Source organism: Canis lupus, chromosome 5 (genome assembly GCF_048164855.1).
Source record: "Canis lupus baileyi chromosome 5, mCanLup2.hap1, whole genome shotgun sequence".
In the NCBI taxonomy this organism is placed as follows: domain Eukaryota; kingdom Metazoa; phylum Chordata; class Mammalia; order Carnivora; family Canidae; genus Canis; species Canis lupus.
Window position 1 is genome coordinate 28,132,068 of NC_132842.1, and position 14,779 is coordinate 28,146,846.

At 39.3% G+C, this 14,779-nt stretch overlaps 1 long non-coding RNA gene and 1 pseudogene across 1 annotated transcript; both read left to right on the top strand.

Moving 5' to 3' along the window:
* The first annotated feature begins 1,291 nt into the window (after positions 1-1,291).
* Positions 1,292-5,372, top strand: LOC140632909 (uncharacterized). Its single transcript, XR_012030553.1, has 3 exons — positions 1,292-1,574; positions 2,326-2,477; positions 3,719-5,372. It is a non-coding gene; the product is annotated as an uncharacterized lncRNA (long non-coding RNA).
* On the top strand, positions 4,546-4,718 carry LOC140634523 (U2 spliceosomal RNA; annotated as a pseudogene).
* Positions 5,373-14,779: the final 9,407 nt, after the last annotated feature.

Here is a 14,779-nt window from a genome sequence, read left to right on the forward strand (position 1 = left end):
CCTGCCCTCACTGAGCCTACATAGAAGTACAAATTATACTATAAATTTAATAAATAGGGGTCAAGAGAAGGTGCTCATAAATATGATTAAAATAGAAACCCACCACTTCGATACCAGTGTAAAACTTCTTTCTGTATTTGAAAGCAATACCATAATCTTGACCCCTTAATGGTTTTTAGTTCATACTATTTATTTTTAGAAATCTAAAGCTATAGAAGACTCTCTTCCTAATCTCAATATTTTCAATTTCCATATCTAACACGTGAAAACCACTAACACACAATCTCACTGAGCTTCTAATGGTGACAAGAAATGCTCCCACCACAGCACGTTGCAAATTAGGAAGGCTCTGGATCATTTGATAAAGAAGTAGAAATCATATAGAATCTGTGATGCGAACTTTAAGAGATGGTATAAATTAAGGACAGTGAAGAAATTCCAGAAATGCTGTTTTTGTTTGTTTGGGATGTTAAACCAGGAAAGTAAATTGCCAAATAAGAACAGAAACATAAATTAGTTCAAGAGACAGCTAAGACATCTTTATGGAAAGAGAAAATTGATGGATCCAGCCTCGGAGCATGGCGGTGGAGTTAAAGGGCAAGAGCTTGTCTTCTATCAAGCAATCCTTAAAGCCAATGAACAGTAACGTCTCTAAAAAATGTCACTTTTCAGGATATCCCTTTTTATATGCATTTGCCAAGCAGAGGTGAAGTGGAAGGGCAGCCCTTTATTGGGGTATCCAGTCTATCAGATAAAAGTAGACATCCTGCAGCCAGAATCTCAAACATTACCATGACTGACCCAACCCCTAACGTTTCCATGTTGACAGTGTCCTATAGATAACACTGGGTTTAGGTAGGGTGTTTTTTTTTTGTTGTTTTTTGTTTTTTGTCTTTTTGTGGGGGAGGGAGGGAGCTGTTTTTGCTGAGATCTTAAAAACAAGTCATGTTCTGAATATGGTTACCCCCAGGAACATTTATCTTTATTGATTTAAGCATATTCTAAACATCTTTATGACATATACAGGCATAAATTCTTAAATTATGGAGTTAGCAGGCAGGTTAAAAAACAGTACTTTGGGGGGGAAAATTCTCTGGTTCATGTATTGTGAACACGCAGCTTTTTGCTGACTTCATAAAGACCATGTCATCACAGAGAGATCTTGACAAACTTTGGGTTAATGGTAACCTCAAACACTTCCCGATCCCGTCTCCCAAGTGCCATGTAGTTGATTATAGTCATGTTTTATTTTTTTTTATTTTTTTTCTCTTTTTTTTTAATTTATTTTTTATTGGTGTTCAATTTACTAACATACAGAATAACCCCCAGTGCCCATCACCCATTCACTCCCACCCCCCGCCCTCCTCCCCTTCTACCACCCCAGAGTTAGCAGTCTTTACGTTCTGTCTTCCTTTCTGATATTTCCCACACATTTCTTCTCCCTTCCCTTATATTCCCTTTCACTATTATTTATATTCCCCAAATGAATGAGAACATATAATGTTTGTCCTTCTCCGACTGACTTACTTCACTCAGCATAATACCCTCCAGTTCCATCCACGTTGAAGCAAATGGTAGGTATTCATCCTTTCTAATGGCTGAGTAATATTCCATTGTATACATAAACTACATCTTCTTTATCCAGTCATCTTTTGTTGGACACTGAGGCTCCTTCCACAGTTTGGCTATCGTGGCCATTGCTGCTAGAAACATCGGGGTGCAGGTGTCCCGGCGTTTCATTGCATTTGTATCTTAGTCATGTTTTAAAACAAGAATATGTGATGCTCCACTGTTTCATAAATAAGATACCTACACACTATGATGATGATGGTGATAACTACTTTCAACTCCTGACTTCTTCTCAAGGAGGTGGCATGGGAAAGTGGTGACAGACGCAGACTTTGCAGGCCAATTACAGAAATCTGGCTGGCAAATGACCACATTTTAAATCTTTGTTTTTCTCTGTTAAATGAACCTAAAGATAGTCCCTACCAACTGTGAGCATTATCTGACATAATGTGTATGAATTGCTGGGTATCCCTGGGTGGCTCAGCAATTTAGCACCTGTCTTTGGTTCAGGGTGTGATCCTGGAGTCCGGGATCGAGTCCCATATGGGGCTCCCTGCATGGAGCCTGCTTCTACCTCTGCCTGTGTCTCTGCCTCTGTGTGTGTGTGAGTCTATTATGAATAAATAAATAAAATCTTTTTAAAAATGTGTATAAATTGCCTAACCCATAGGAAAACTCAACAAGACTGCTATAATTATTACTGTGCCCCAGGTATTATTTGACTAGAAATGTCTTTTTGTTTCATTTCATCCCCAGGGCCACCCATTCTCTTTAAAGACCCAGGAGACAGATTCAGCAGAGGTCAGTCACCGGCAGAAGGTTCCATGGATAACAAGCGGCAGAACCAAAATTTGAACCAGTCTGTGTGTCTTCAGCCTGTTGTCTCCTCTTCAGCAAGGTGGGAGGAGGTAGGTGCAGTTCTGTTGTTTCCCTGAAGACCAAAAATATGATATTCCAAAGAAAAGGAGGCAAGGAATCCTCCAGAGCTCTTCTGATAGATTAAGTCTGTTGCCTGAATGTAGCAGGGAAAATTCTGACCAGTGAAATAACTTCCTTTCCAGCCTCTTTAACATGGCCTGCTTTTTTCATAAGAAATTTAATTATGCATCTGTTCATTCATTCATTCATTCAACAATTGTTAAGTATCTATTAGCCCTCAACCTGCACTCCCCTCCGTGTGGATGCCACATCATGCAGGAAGGTGACTTGTATATTAACGAAAGACATAAATTCTAAATTGATGTGAGAAACAAGAGAAGCTCTGAAAGAACTGTAATTAAATCAAGTTAGGAAGCAGAGTAGCAGGTCAATTAGAGAGACAGGTGCTGTCTGATGAATTCTTTGGACAAGTCAGTCAGTAGATGAAAAATTCAAGATCCACGGGGGAAATCATGATAGAAATTTAAACAGAGTGGCTCAGCCAGGATCGTCAGTGTGTTGATGTTAGAAATGCAAAGGAAAAAGTGATGAATTATTTTTTAAAAATCTCCTTTGTAGGGCAGCCCTGGTGGCTCAGCGGTTTAGCGCCGCCTTCAGCCCGGGGTGTGATCCTGGAGACCCAGGATCAAGTCCCACGTCTGGTTCCCTGCACGGAGCCTGCTTCTCCCTCTGCCTCGTGTCTCTGCCTCTGTGTGTGTGTGTGTGTGTGTGTGTGTGTGTGTGTGTGTGTGTGATGAATAAATAAATAAAATCTTTAAAAAAAAATCTCCTTTGTAAAGTCAAGTGCAACACTGGTTTACTAGTCAATGAATTGGGTAAGGCAATGAATGAAAGGGTAAGGCAAGACCTTACCCTTAAAAATGGGTGTTTCCACACTGCTTTACCATATGAAAAAAGATTAGTTATAGGTACAGAATCAGAAGTCTGTTTCTAAAATCTTAAATATATATGCATCTTTTGTATTTTGAGAAGGGAAGATTGCATTTCTCTCAGCACATGAAGTACCATATATTCTAGCTATTGGACAGTCATCAGTGTGGATATTGAATTATACTGATTTATAATCTTCCGTGCTATTTTGGTGTAGCACATTTTCCCAATAGATATTCACTGTGACCTGTTGTACCAGAGTCATCCATTAGTCACAATAACAAACTATAAGGTTGTACCCGAAAAATCTGACTCTCTGCTTTACCTTCTCATTTTCCAGCACCTCTGGTTGCTGCAAACTCTCAACTCATTCCTCACACCAAGACATCTGGGGGTTTCCACTGAGTTGTAACTGCTGAACACGATGCAGACTGGGGACCGCCAGTAGTCTCAAAGCTATAAGAAAAGGAAACTCACACCACACAGTTCCCTTCTCCCAGCATCAAATTGCCTCCTGGATCCCTCTGCTTCGGCTTTCCTTCCAATGCCCTCACATAGTTGTTTTTTTTTTTTTTTTCTTATGTTTTATCCAGGGTACATAGTTATCCACAACAAGGTTAATCCAATTGGAGGTTACTTGACTATAAACAAATGCAGAAGTCCAGGCTTGAGGGTCATAAAGACAAAATCGCACTTATTAGTATAGTTTTTCAAGAAACACTGAGACTACCAAAGAGAAGTCTTCTTCAATATCTTTTTTTTTTTTAACTGAAACTGAAAAATCATTGTCTACTGCAGAGAATCTCCATACAAAGTTCATAGATCTTCAACACTAGAGAGTCATTTTGCAATTTCAGATGATTTGTTTTAAAAACGCAATCCCTAACAACTTCGAGTGGCAATTGCTTTGGCTAATGTAGGCATTGTGAAAGAGTCTTAAGCCACATCTGTTACAAATATCTTGCAAAGATAAACCAGAATTTGGGGAGTTCCAATCATCTCATTTGCCCGATATGCTTACCAGTGAAGGTGAAGAAGTTGACGATTCAGAAATATCTATCAGTCGAAGGAGGTCTTGAGATAATGAAACATGCTTATACTTGCATACTTCAGAGTTGGTAATCTAAGATTGACACATATGAGTTTGGGATTAAGAATTGGAAGATAATCACTTCCTGGCCTTTTGGCTAAGATCAAGTTCTTATGAGTTTAAGATCTGATACATCCAAGGATAATATATTAAGTGGATTTTTGGAGCAAGAAGTTGGAAGAGGAGCCTGCTCCAGCCACCCGTTGCATGAACCTGGCATTGCAATACTTCCAGGAATGGGGCACCCCCCTCAGGGACAATGGTAGCAGTGCAAATGGCAGCTGGTTCTGGCTTTTGCAGTAGTCCCATGGAGCATGCACAGGGGAGGTCCAGTGGTTTGCTGGTGGTCTAGCAGCAGGAGCCCAGCAGGAAGCCAAGTAGCCCAGAGCTCCAAAGACCTACCTTCTACTAGGGAATGCATGTGTCTATCGTTATGCGTGAGCCGACCTATGTGCATGTGTCCTTCAGGATCAGCCTCACCACACCCCAGGAAAGTCCCAGCCTCTCCCTCCCCCAATGTGCCTCTGTCTCCACTGTGTCACTCCCCTGCCCCTTCCATCCCCCCCCCCAAAAAAAACCAAAGAATTGGAAGATAGATGTTGGATAGCAGATGACAGAGGAAGGAACAATTAAATGTATTGGTCAGGCCATCCTTTGTTGTTAGTTTAAGAGACTTCAACCAGGCTCAATTCAACCTTGTTAGTTACTGTATTATCTAGTACAGGATCATAATACCTAGAAAATTGCCATGTATGTTATCAGAAATATGACCCAGGAAGTAAAATTGTATCTCTTTTTTGTGAAACAAACCTACCTTTAATTCCTCCTCATCATTCATAAGGTTCTAAGACAACAATGTACATTATTTAAGCAATTAGACTCAAGAATTATATTTATTGCTACAAATAAATCTATGATCAAATATAGACACACTAGTACCGTTTGCATACAGGGATACATGGAAATACTTATTTCTACCTCTTAAGTAATGGGAACTGGCATTGGAGAAACTTTAAAATTAAAAGTTAATGAATCAGGGGTGCCTGGGTGGCTCAGTCGGTTAGGCATCTGACTCTTGATTTCTGCTCAGATCATGATCTCAGAGTGATGAGATCGAGCCCTGTGTAGGGCTCCACTCTGAGAATGGAACCCACTTGGGATTCTCTCTCCTACTCTCTTTGTCCCTCCCCCCATGCACATGCACACTCTCTCTCTCACCTAAAAAGTTATTGGATCCAATTAAAATACTCAAAGCATTTTAACAGATAAAATGAATTCCAAGCCATCAAGATTAGATAAGAAATGGAGTGCATCCATTAATTCACCTATAGGAAGAATGTGTAGACAGGAAAGTACTCCTGGGCTCCTGAACCAAAGGAAAGGAATCACAAAAGCAAATCTTAGCAATGTCCATTCAAACAGAGCAAGTTTTTAAGCAAAGAAAAGTTAGGACTTAATTTCAGAAAAGACTACATTTTGAAAAGCTCACTTGGTCAGTCCAAGGCCATAACTAATAAGATCACCCTGATGCCAGATACTTCCCTACTGTAATAATGATGGATATATCAGAAAATTCCATTCAGCCATTCACTCATTCATTTATTTAGCTTCTACTGAGTGCCAATGAAATGCTGACACAGGGAAAGAGGCTGACAAAACAATGACGAGCTGCACGGAAAGGACTCACGTTCGTTAGTTTTCACCATAATATTAAGGATAAGCAACAGTGGAATATTCACAGCTAGAACATAATTCAAATAGTGATAAGTTCTATAAAGAAAATGTTTAGGAGATTATTTTAAAAATTAAGAACAGGATCAGGGAGGTTTGGAGACATTTCCCAAATCATCATACTGTTCTAAATTAATGTGCTGAATTGTGATCCCAGCCATTCTGATTCCAGAGCCCACCTTCCTAAACCACAGAATATGTTGGCAAAACCAACATGCAGAGAATACAACTTTAACCTGTTTTTAGATAGATCTTTTATTTTCAAATGAATCCTTGCTATCAGGCCAGCTCTTCCAGGATTGCCTCGTCTCTGCTCCTTTACCCTCATCATTCACTGAATTTTCTTTCCCACAAGCAAATCTTCAAATCCAGAATCAGATTCTCCTGCTCTGGCCATGCCAGTTCATGATTCAGCTTGACACTAACATATGGAAAATCCATACTGAAGGGCTCAGATTCAAAGCATATTCTCTATAGTGGTTTTATCTCTGTGTTCTCATCCCAACATTATAAAGGCTTGAGGAAGGCCCGTTGTACATGGGATTGAGTAAAAACAGTGTATTCCCCAAAATGCAACAAAACCCATTGCTTCTTGTTCCATGTGTGGAATTCTGATACTAAAATAATTCTTTGGAAAACTCAAAGGAAAAGCAGCCCATTAAGTTTCTAAAAAAAGGACAGTCCTTTCTAGATTCACTGAAGTCTGATGTATGACAAGTTTCATTTCAAACATGCTTGAAAAACATGATGTAACTCTGACAAGTCAGACTTTGTAACTTGGCAGAGGCAAAGTTTTTTTAAATGTATTTATGTATGTGTTGGGTGTAAACTGTTATTGTACTGGAAAACTTCTTGAAAGGGATTTTTATAAGTCTCATCTTGTCTTTCTCAAGTGGCTGTTAAAAATAGAGAGTTTATTGGCAACTATTTTTCCTTGTGTTAGAGAAGGATTAGCTTAATCCTGGTGAAATATCTTAACACTTCACTATATTCAATTTTATACAACTAAACTTTCATTAGGCATAATGCTAAAATAACTGCATCTATCCTAAGTGATTCAAAAGTTATACATTTGTCAGGTTTGTTTTTACAGACCTCTGACACTTAAACACTATGCTCTAAGTGAGGTAGCATTTTTGCTTTCCTACCTACACCTGAATTATTTTAATTTGGAGTAGTGTTTATTTCTTTTGTTTTTTTCTGTGAAATGCTAGAGGCTTCCTCTGTGTATTTAAACAGCATGATAGAATTCATCAAACAAATATCCTACTCTTCAGTACAGTGTACAATGTACAAAGCTATTTGAGACTCTCCTTTTAAAATAACCCCATATAGATTTAGGACTTTTGTGTAGATCCAAGAGCTCTTCTCCTTTTCAATTATAAAAAGTCCAATTTTGACAGTTTCCCCCTCACTTGCACATTCTGGGCCAGTCCAAAGCCAAGTTAAATACATAAAATGTGTCCTAATTCCCGATCAACACATTTAGCTTCCTTTTTTTTTCCTTTTCTTTCTTTTTTTTTTCTTTCTTTCTTCTCTGGTGTTTCCTCTACTTTTTTTCTCCTCATTTAAAAATATCACTGCCCTTCCAAGAACAAAAGTTGTTATCAAAAAATAGTCTGCCTTTGTTTCCTGATAGGACAACTTGCATTCCCTCTCATGGAAGCATTTGTCTTCCAAGCCTTATCTCTACTATTACAATGAAAGAATATGTCCTTGTTAAAGAATATCAGAGTTTTTTCTCACTTATGGGAAGGTATGCGCCTGGTTGCTGCATGATCTGGACCATGGAGTGTCCAACATCAGTGACAGGCAAAGAGGGTGATGGAGGCGTTGCACTGGCTCTCTCTTGCCTTGGTCATTTCTTCTGGTGCGTTGGCCAGGTGCATTGACCCAATTACAAGAGACATTACAAAATGTGGGCAGCATGTGGCTTTTTGGCTGAGCAAAAACAATCTTGGCTTCTTTGGGTACCCTTTGCTCCCATCCTACACAGAAAACACCCATCTCTCCACAGTAGATAACCCCAAATCCTGGCCAGTCCTCTGCACATGACTCAAAGTCTAGATAATGGTGTCTTCATCAAAATTAGATAGGACTGTTTTTGATCTGGAAATGTCTGAACTAAAACAGACACAGTTTCCCCGCACACTCACACACGAAAGGCCACAGTAAAATGATGACAAGAGAACCCCAATGGATGCCTCCATTCTGAAGGAGGAAGACCAGAAGATAGGGAGCAGCCATGATCCATGGCACTTCTGAAATCCTGCTGGTGGACACAGGAAAGTTCCATTGTGAGGGCCTGGCAAGTGCCATCAGGTCTGTCCCTTCCTGCATCCAGGCCACCTTCAGGGCTTCTTTCTTGTCTGTCTTCCAACTTGGCCACATACAGAAGTGACCTTTAAAGGACAGGCCCTCTATAAGACTGCCTGGTTTTTCAGCTCAGTTCCAGCTTTGGGGATTTTGATGACATGAGAGTTGTTTTACGTCTATTTTTTCCCATGCTTGGTTTCTTTGGCACTTCATTTCTCCCCAAGACGAAGTTGATTCCTGATCTTAGTCTGGAAGCATTTGGCCTCTAGAAAAGGAGAGTTGGTAAACATTGACTGTCTGCCACAGTTAGGCCTAAATTAAAGTCCTGAAATGGAATTATTGCCACTTTGACATTCTACAGGTGGAGAATGTGGAAAAATATTTTGGGAAGCAGTGTCCTTCCTAGGATGACTCAAAATAGGCACATAGGTAATGCTAACCCTGCCAATATGACATTATTTGGGGAACATTGGTACGTCCAACTGGTCTGCCAGAGGCCAGCAGAGAGTGGAACATAAAATTTGAAAATTGGACTCTCTAAAAAATCCAAGACTTGGGGTCACTACGTGGAGGTCGTAGATATTATTTTTGTTTCTTTCACTGCACATGCATTAGGCTTGTGTTTAGTGGTTTGCTTTTAAACCAACCGCTAAAATATTATGTTTGGTCAAATAGGTGCCCGTTTGGGTTCACTAGGAGAGACTGAATGCTACCGATTTGCTAAGGCAATTAAAATCTCACATCGTGCAGTTAGAACTTAGTAAGTACCTTTTGCTGATTAAGGGATATATAACATTAAAAAAAAAAAAAACTATGCTATTTCTTTTTTTGTCCCTATGGCTTAATCAGGACAGGCACGATTGGATGTGGCAAATATCTGCTTGTTCTGGTTTCTCACCATGAGTTTCAAACAGCTCATGCTGTGGGGACTGACATTTCCAGGTCACAGTCAAAAGGCATAGCCAAGGCTTTTTGGTCATGTCTAATTCTCGGTACATGTGCTACCTTTCCTCAGAGCAGATTTTTGTTTTAGACATGAATTATGTTAAAGACATCTCAGAAGCACTGACTTAAATCCTGCCCTGCCAACCACCTTGGGGGGATTTGGTTACATCTCTGAATTGTTTAACTGAAACTTCCACTTGATTCCAGTGAGTTTTGAAGTAATATGACTCTTTGAAAAGTGTAGCCTTCCTTTCCTTTTCTTCCACCTCCTTCCCTTCCCCTTACTTCTTCTTCCTTCTTATTATTTTTTTAATGTGATTGATATGGCACCTCACTGGCTCAGTGGCTGAGTGTCTGCCTTTGGCTCAGGTTCTGATCCCGGGGTCCTAGGATCTAGTCTCACATTGGTTTCCCAGCATGGAGCCTGCTTCTCTCTCTGCCTGTATCTCTGCCTCTCTCTCTCTCTGTCTCTCATGAATAAATAAATAAAATCTTTTTTAAATAAATAAATAAATAAATAAATAAATAAATAAATAAATAAGATTGATACTGAAAATCTCAGAGCATTTCCTAATGCAGACTATCTCTGACTTGGGACCCACCCCCACATAAATGACAGCAGGGCCAATATTAGGACCAGGTGAGCCAGGAAGTCCCCTGAGGCACACAATCTAAGAGGATGTCCCTAAATAGTCAGTGATCAAGATTAGCAATGTTTAAATAAAGTATATTAAAAAAACAAAACTGAATGCAAGTAATACCCAGTGAACAAATAACAGATTTTAAAATGAAGACACATTGTGGTTTGCTTTCTTCTCCTACATTATTGTGTGAGAGGAACAGTCATTTCCAGTCGGCCCTAGACACCCCATCAGAGGCCACGACATTTCTAGCAGTGGGTTGTAAAAGGTGACAAATGGGAGAGAGACAGGGCAGCACAGGGCTTTCTACATGGTCATGATTTTTTACCGGTAGAGCTTATGTCACTGTTTCTACTTGGTTCACATTTTGCGCGGGCATTTTGATAAAGGCATATGGGGGGTGAACATTTACCCTTGTCCTTAGGCTCCAGGATGGCTTTGCCAGGGCTGAGCAGCAGCCCCCTTCCCTGGGCCACTGCTTGTGCATCCAGTCCCCGCCCCGTCTTCAGCTTCTCCCATTTCCAAAGTGTCCAGACGCTGCTCCCCATCTGATCTTCAGCTCTTTTCAGCCAAGGTTCGGGTGATTCTACAGAGTGGATGCAGAAATGCTGACAAGGACTCCAAAGAATCTAGCACAGGGGATCATAAGAATTCATAGCTAAAGCTGGTTCAAAATTAGTGATTGTAGTGAAACTCAGCACTACCGAATTTGCATTTCTAGCTCGGGACATCACATTCTAAACTCCTGTGGGCCACACTGGAGAGCTACCTACCACTGATCACATAGCTTCTCTGGGAGAGACTGTTCTTGGCACCTTTCTCCCTACTGACTTACAGATGAACTTTAAAGGGGCAGTCCTGTACCTGGAAGGCTGACTGCACTTGTTTAGGAAAACTGTTTGAGGCCAACGCAATCTAGAAAAATGTAAATAAGAAACTAAGGAAATAAAAATCAATCAAATATATGTCCAACTTACTGTACAAAATTTTTTTAAAAATCTAATTAGATTTTTGAATGTTGATCAGCTGTTTGGATATTTCCATTACCAATTATTCTTTTTTAACAAGATGTAGAAACTGTCTATTGTCTAATGATGGTGTGGAGCTGTTAGTTTTCAGGTGTTTTTCTTTGGTACATTTGTATATGCCATCTAGAAAATTCTCTGACTTCATCCTCTTTTGGAGCATTCTACTTAGCTAGGTTTCATAAATGAATTTTTTTTTTAATTTTGGAAAGAAAGGTGCTTGCATACTCAGGGGTCTTATTCATTCTCCCCATTTCACTTAATGTGTATCTATCAAGATAAAGTAGCATGCAGTGAAATGCTCTTCTATTACTCTGCAAACCCCCTGATACAGAGACATGTTCAGAGTAAACATATACCTTGCTTCACACGTCAGTTGGATGGCTTTTGGTGAAGATAATTATTTAGCAGTAACACATGTTACCAGAGACCCATTCAGTAGCTGTTTCACTGGAATAAGCCCCGTTTCCAGAGCATACCCTTTCCTCAAGGAGGACCCTGTGAGCCACTAAAGAATCGTAGTAATTGACCTGGATCTATACATCAAGTCTAAATAGACACAGAGTAAATTGCATAGCATTTGGTAAAACAAGTTACTCACTGTTCCTCTTTCAACCCATAATGACTGTAATTCAATTAGGCTTATTGCCTGTTATTCAATATGATACTACTGTAAAATTGTCCCTTTGCAATACAAACTTTAGAGTTAAAGAGCCTGCTTTTCTTCTTAAAGCACATGGGCTCTCTTGCATTGGAACAGGATTTCATTATATTTAAAAACTTTTTCCACTGTTTACTTTATCAGCGGGGTCAGATAAAGGAGCCAGAGTCAAAATTAGTCTCTTGCTCTGGGACGGGGGAAGTGAGCAGAGAGAAACCCCAGTGGAAATCAGTGGTGGATTTATTTGTATTTCCATAGTGCAGAAATTACAGGAACATTAGCGACGTTGGAAGAAAAAGCATGGGGGAAGGGGGATGTCCATAATTTTATTATTGTTATCATTATTATTCCTAAAAGACACTACAAATAATCTGGGGCATTTGACACAGGGTATTTAAAATTGTCTATGAATCATAAGTGTTTTCAATCCATTTCAAACATTTTCACCATATAATAGAATACTTCCCAGGCAGAGCCTACTAAAAGGAATTTATAAATATTTTTCCTTATCTAACCATGAAAAATCCTGGATATAGAGTTGATTTTTAGATTTAAAAAATATTTTTTTACAGGTTGTGAGGAATTTTCATGTAACCTTAAAAAGTATCAGATCTAAAAAGAGATGGACCAGAGGATGGACTTGAGTTATTATCTCTGTGACAAGTTACTAAAACTCTCTCTGTCTTGTGCATCAAAGAGGATTTGGGGGAGGATTAAATGAGTTAGTACATGCACAATACTTAGAAGAATCCCTGGTGTGTTGCAAGTCTCAAAACAAAACAAAAACAAAAACACAGCTACTTCAGTCTTATCATCATCATCATCATCATCATTATTATGTGAAATAACATGGGACTTACGATGATAACTGGATTCTTTTCAATGAATCTAGTTAGCCTGTTACACAATTTAACACATGATTACATAGCTAAGTCTCTGAGTAGGAACAGTCTATCTGTGAGTATCCCACAGATACAAACTACTGCTCCTTCCACCAACCAATTAAAGTTCTGGGAATGCCATTTGCATTTCCCTAAATTAGAGTTATACCCTTTTGGACACACACATACACATACACACACACACACATATCCCTAACTAATTTACATAATCCGGGGAAGTAAGGATGATGACTTACACCACTTGTGTACCTTACAGTACACAGCACCTATGAGAAGTTCAAGAAATACTTTATTAAGTTTTGATTTGACAATATTACTCCATTACTCCCTATCACTACAGGATCTAAACATTCAGATCCAGACCCAAATACAAAATATTTAGAATATTAAAAAAAATCAGTTACAAACTATTGTTTTTCTTCCTAAATGGCTTAGAAAATGTCCACATGCCCTCTGTGTTACAATTATTCCTGAGCAGTAGAAGCTGAAACTTGTTATTTTCTTCAAATGTTCGGATGTTCGTATTACTTGAATTTCTCTAATGTGGTCTCTGGTTGACTTAGCTCAAGGTCACTTATTCTGAAATCACCATGAAGTCATATGGAATGGAATTTATACTGAACAAAAGAGCCCAGTTGTAACTCTCCCTTGACATTTGCACTTTGTATACAAGCATCTTTTAGATTTACCATCAGGGCGAAAATCAGTCAACTTCACATTGTCAAGTTTCTTAGCATGTCAGATGTCTTGTTAAAAAGTGATAAATTCAATTAGTTTGTTGAATTTACAGAATGTCAATCAACCTGACATGTTTCTTTTTCTTCACCACAGTAAATAAACTAACCAGTTTTCTTTTCCACCCTTCCCCTCTGCTCCCCACCAACCAACCAGTATCACCAGGCATAACATCAACTTTGGAAAAACTTGGGTTCACCTTATTCATTTACCAATGAGTAGCTCTGTTCCCTGAAATGTCTCCCAGGACCTGCTTCATAGGCTGGATATAAGTATTAAGTGAGATACAAAACATCAAGCACAGAGTGTGGCGTCTAGCACATTGTAGGACCAAGTAATCAAGAAAAAAAGATTGCTTCAAGGTCACAACTTAGGTTGTGGGTGGTTTTAGAAGTGATGGTGACAGTGGTAAAGCATGAGGGCAAAGGTCAGACTGGTTACAGGTCTAGGGAGAATGGCAATGACAGGACATAATGTAGACAAATCCAAAGAATATTTTTTAAAAGATTTTATTTTTTTATTTGAGTGAGAGGGGAGAGCACATGAGCAGGGGGAGAGGGGGAGGAGCAGAGGGAGAGAGAGAGGCAGACTCCCCGCTGAGCAGAGTGCCCGAAGTGGGGCTCCATCTTTGGACCCCAGGTTCATGACCTGAGCCAAAGTCAGATGCTTAACTGACTGAGCCATCCAAGCCCCCCAAAGAAGGTTCTATAAAAAGATGACAGAACACAAATAAAAGAGTCAAGAAAATGTAATAATCAGAGTGTTCAATATGGGTAAATAGTTTTAAGTTTTAAGAGTCCTGGATACATCACTACTTTATAGGAACAACCCAAACCGGCCCACCTGTGGCTATGCCTCGCTTGTGGAATGCAGTTTTCCAAATCAGCATTTTCAATGGTTCCTACTTTTAATAGCAGACAATAATGAGCCCTTATTCATAGATGTGAAAGCACTTCAGCCACTTGAAATCATACAATATCTTAGAAGCATCATATTTTATTTTTAAAATTAATGTACAATTTGTTATTCCATAAAATATCTGTGTTCATCTTAATGATGTATTCAGACAAAATTTGGAGAAAATCAAAAGCTCCAGGGACTCCAGCATATATCTACCCTGAAGCTTTGCAAACCCCCTTGTGTGCTGCCCTGAACTTCTCAGAGGCCATAATCATGGTCTTGGAGAAAAATGTAGAACAGACTTTCAATACTGTTGCAAAGCAGGTGATAGAAGTATTAAGGGGAGAAAGCAAGCTTCTATTTGAGATCATCTGCAAGTTCTCTCAAAGCTGTATGATCCTTTAAAGGTGGTTGCAGAGCTCTAAATCTCTCCTGGACAATCTGGATCAACTTGT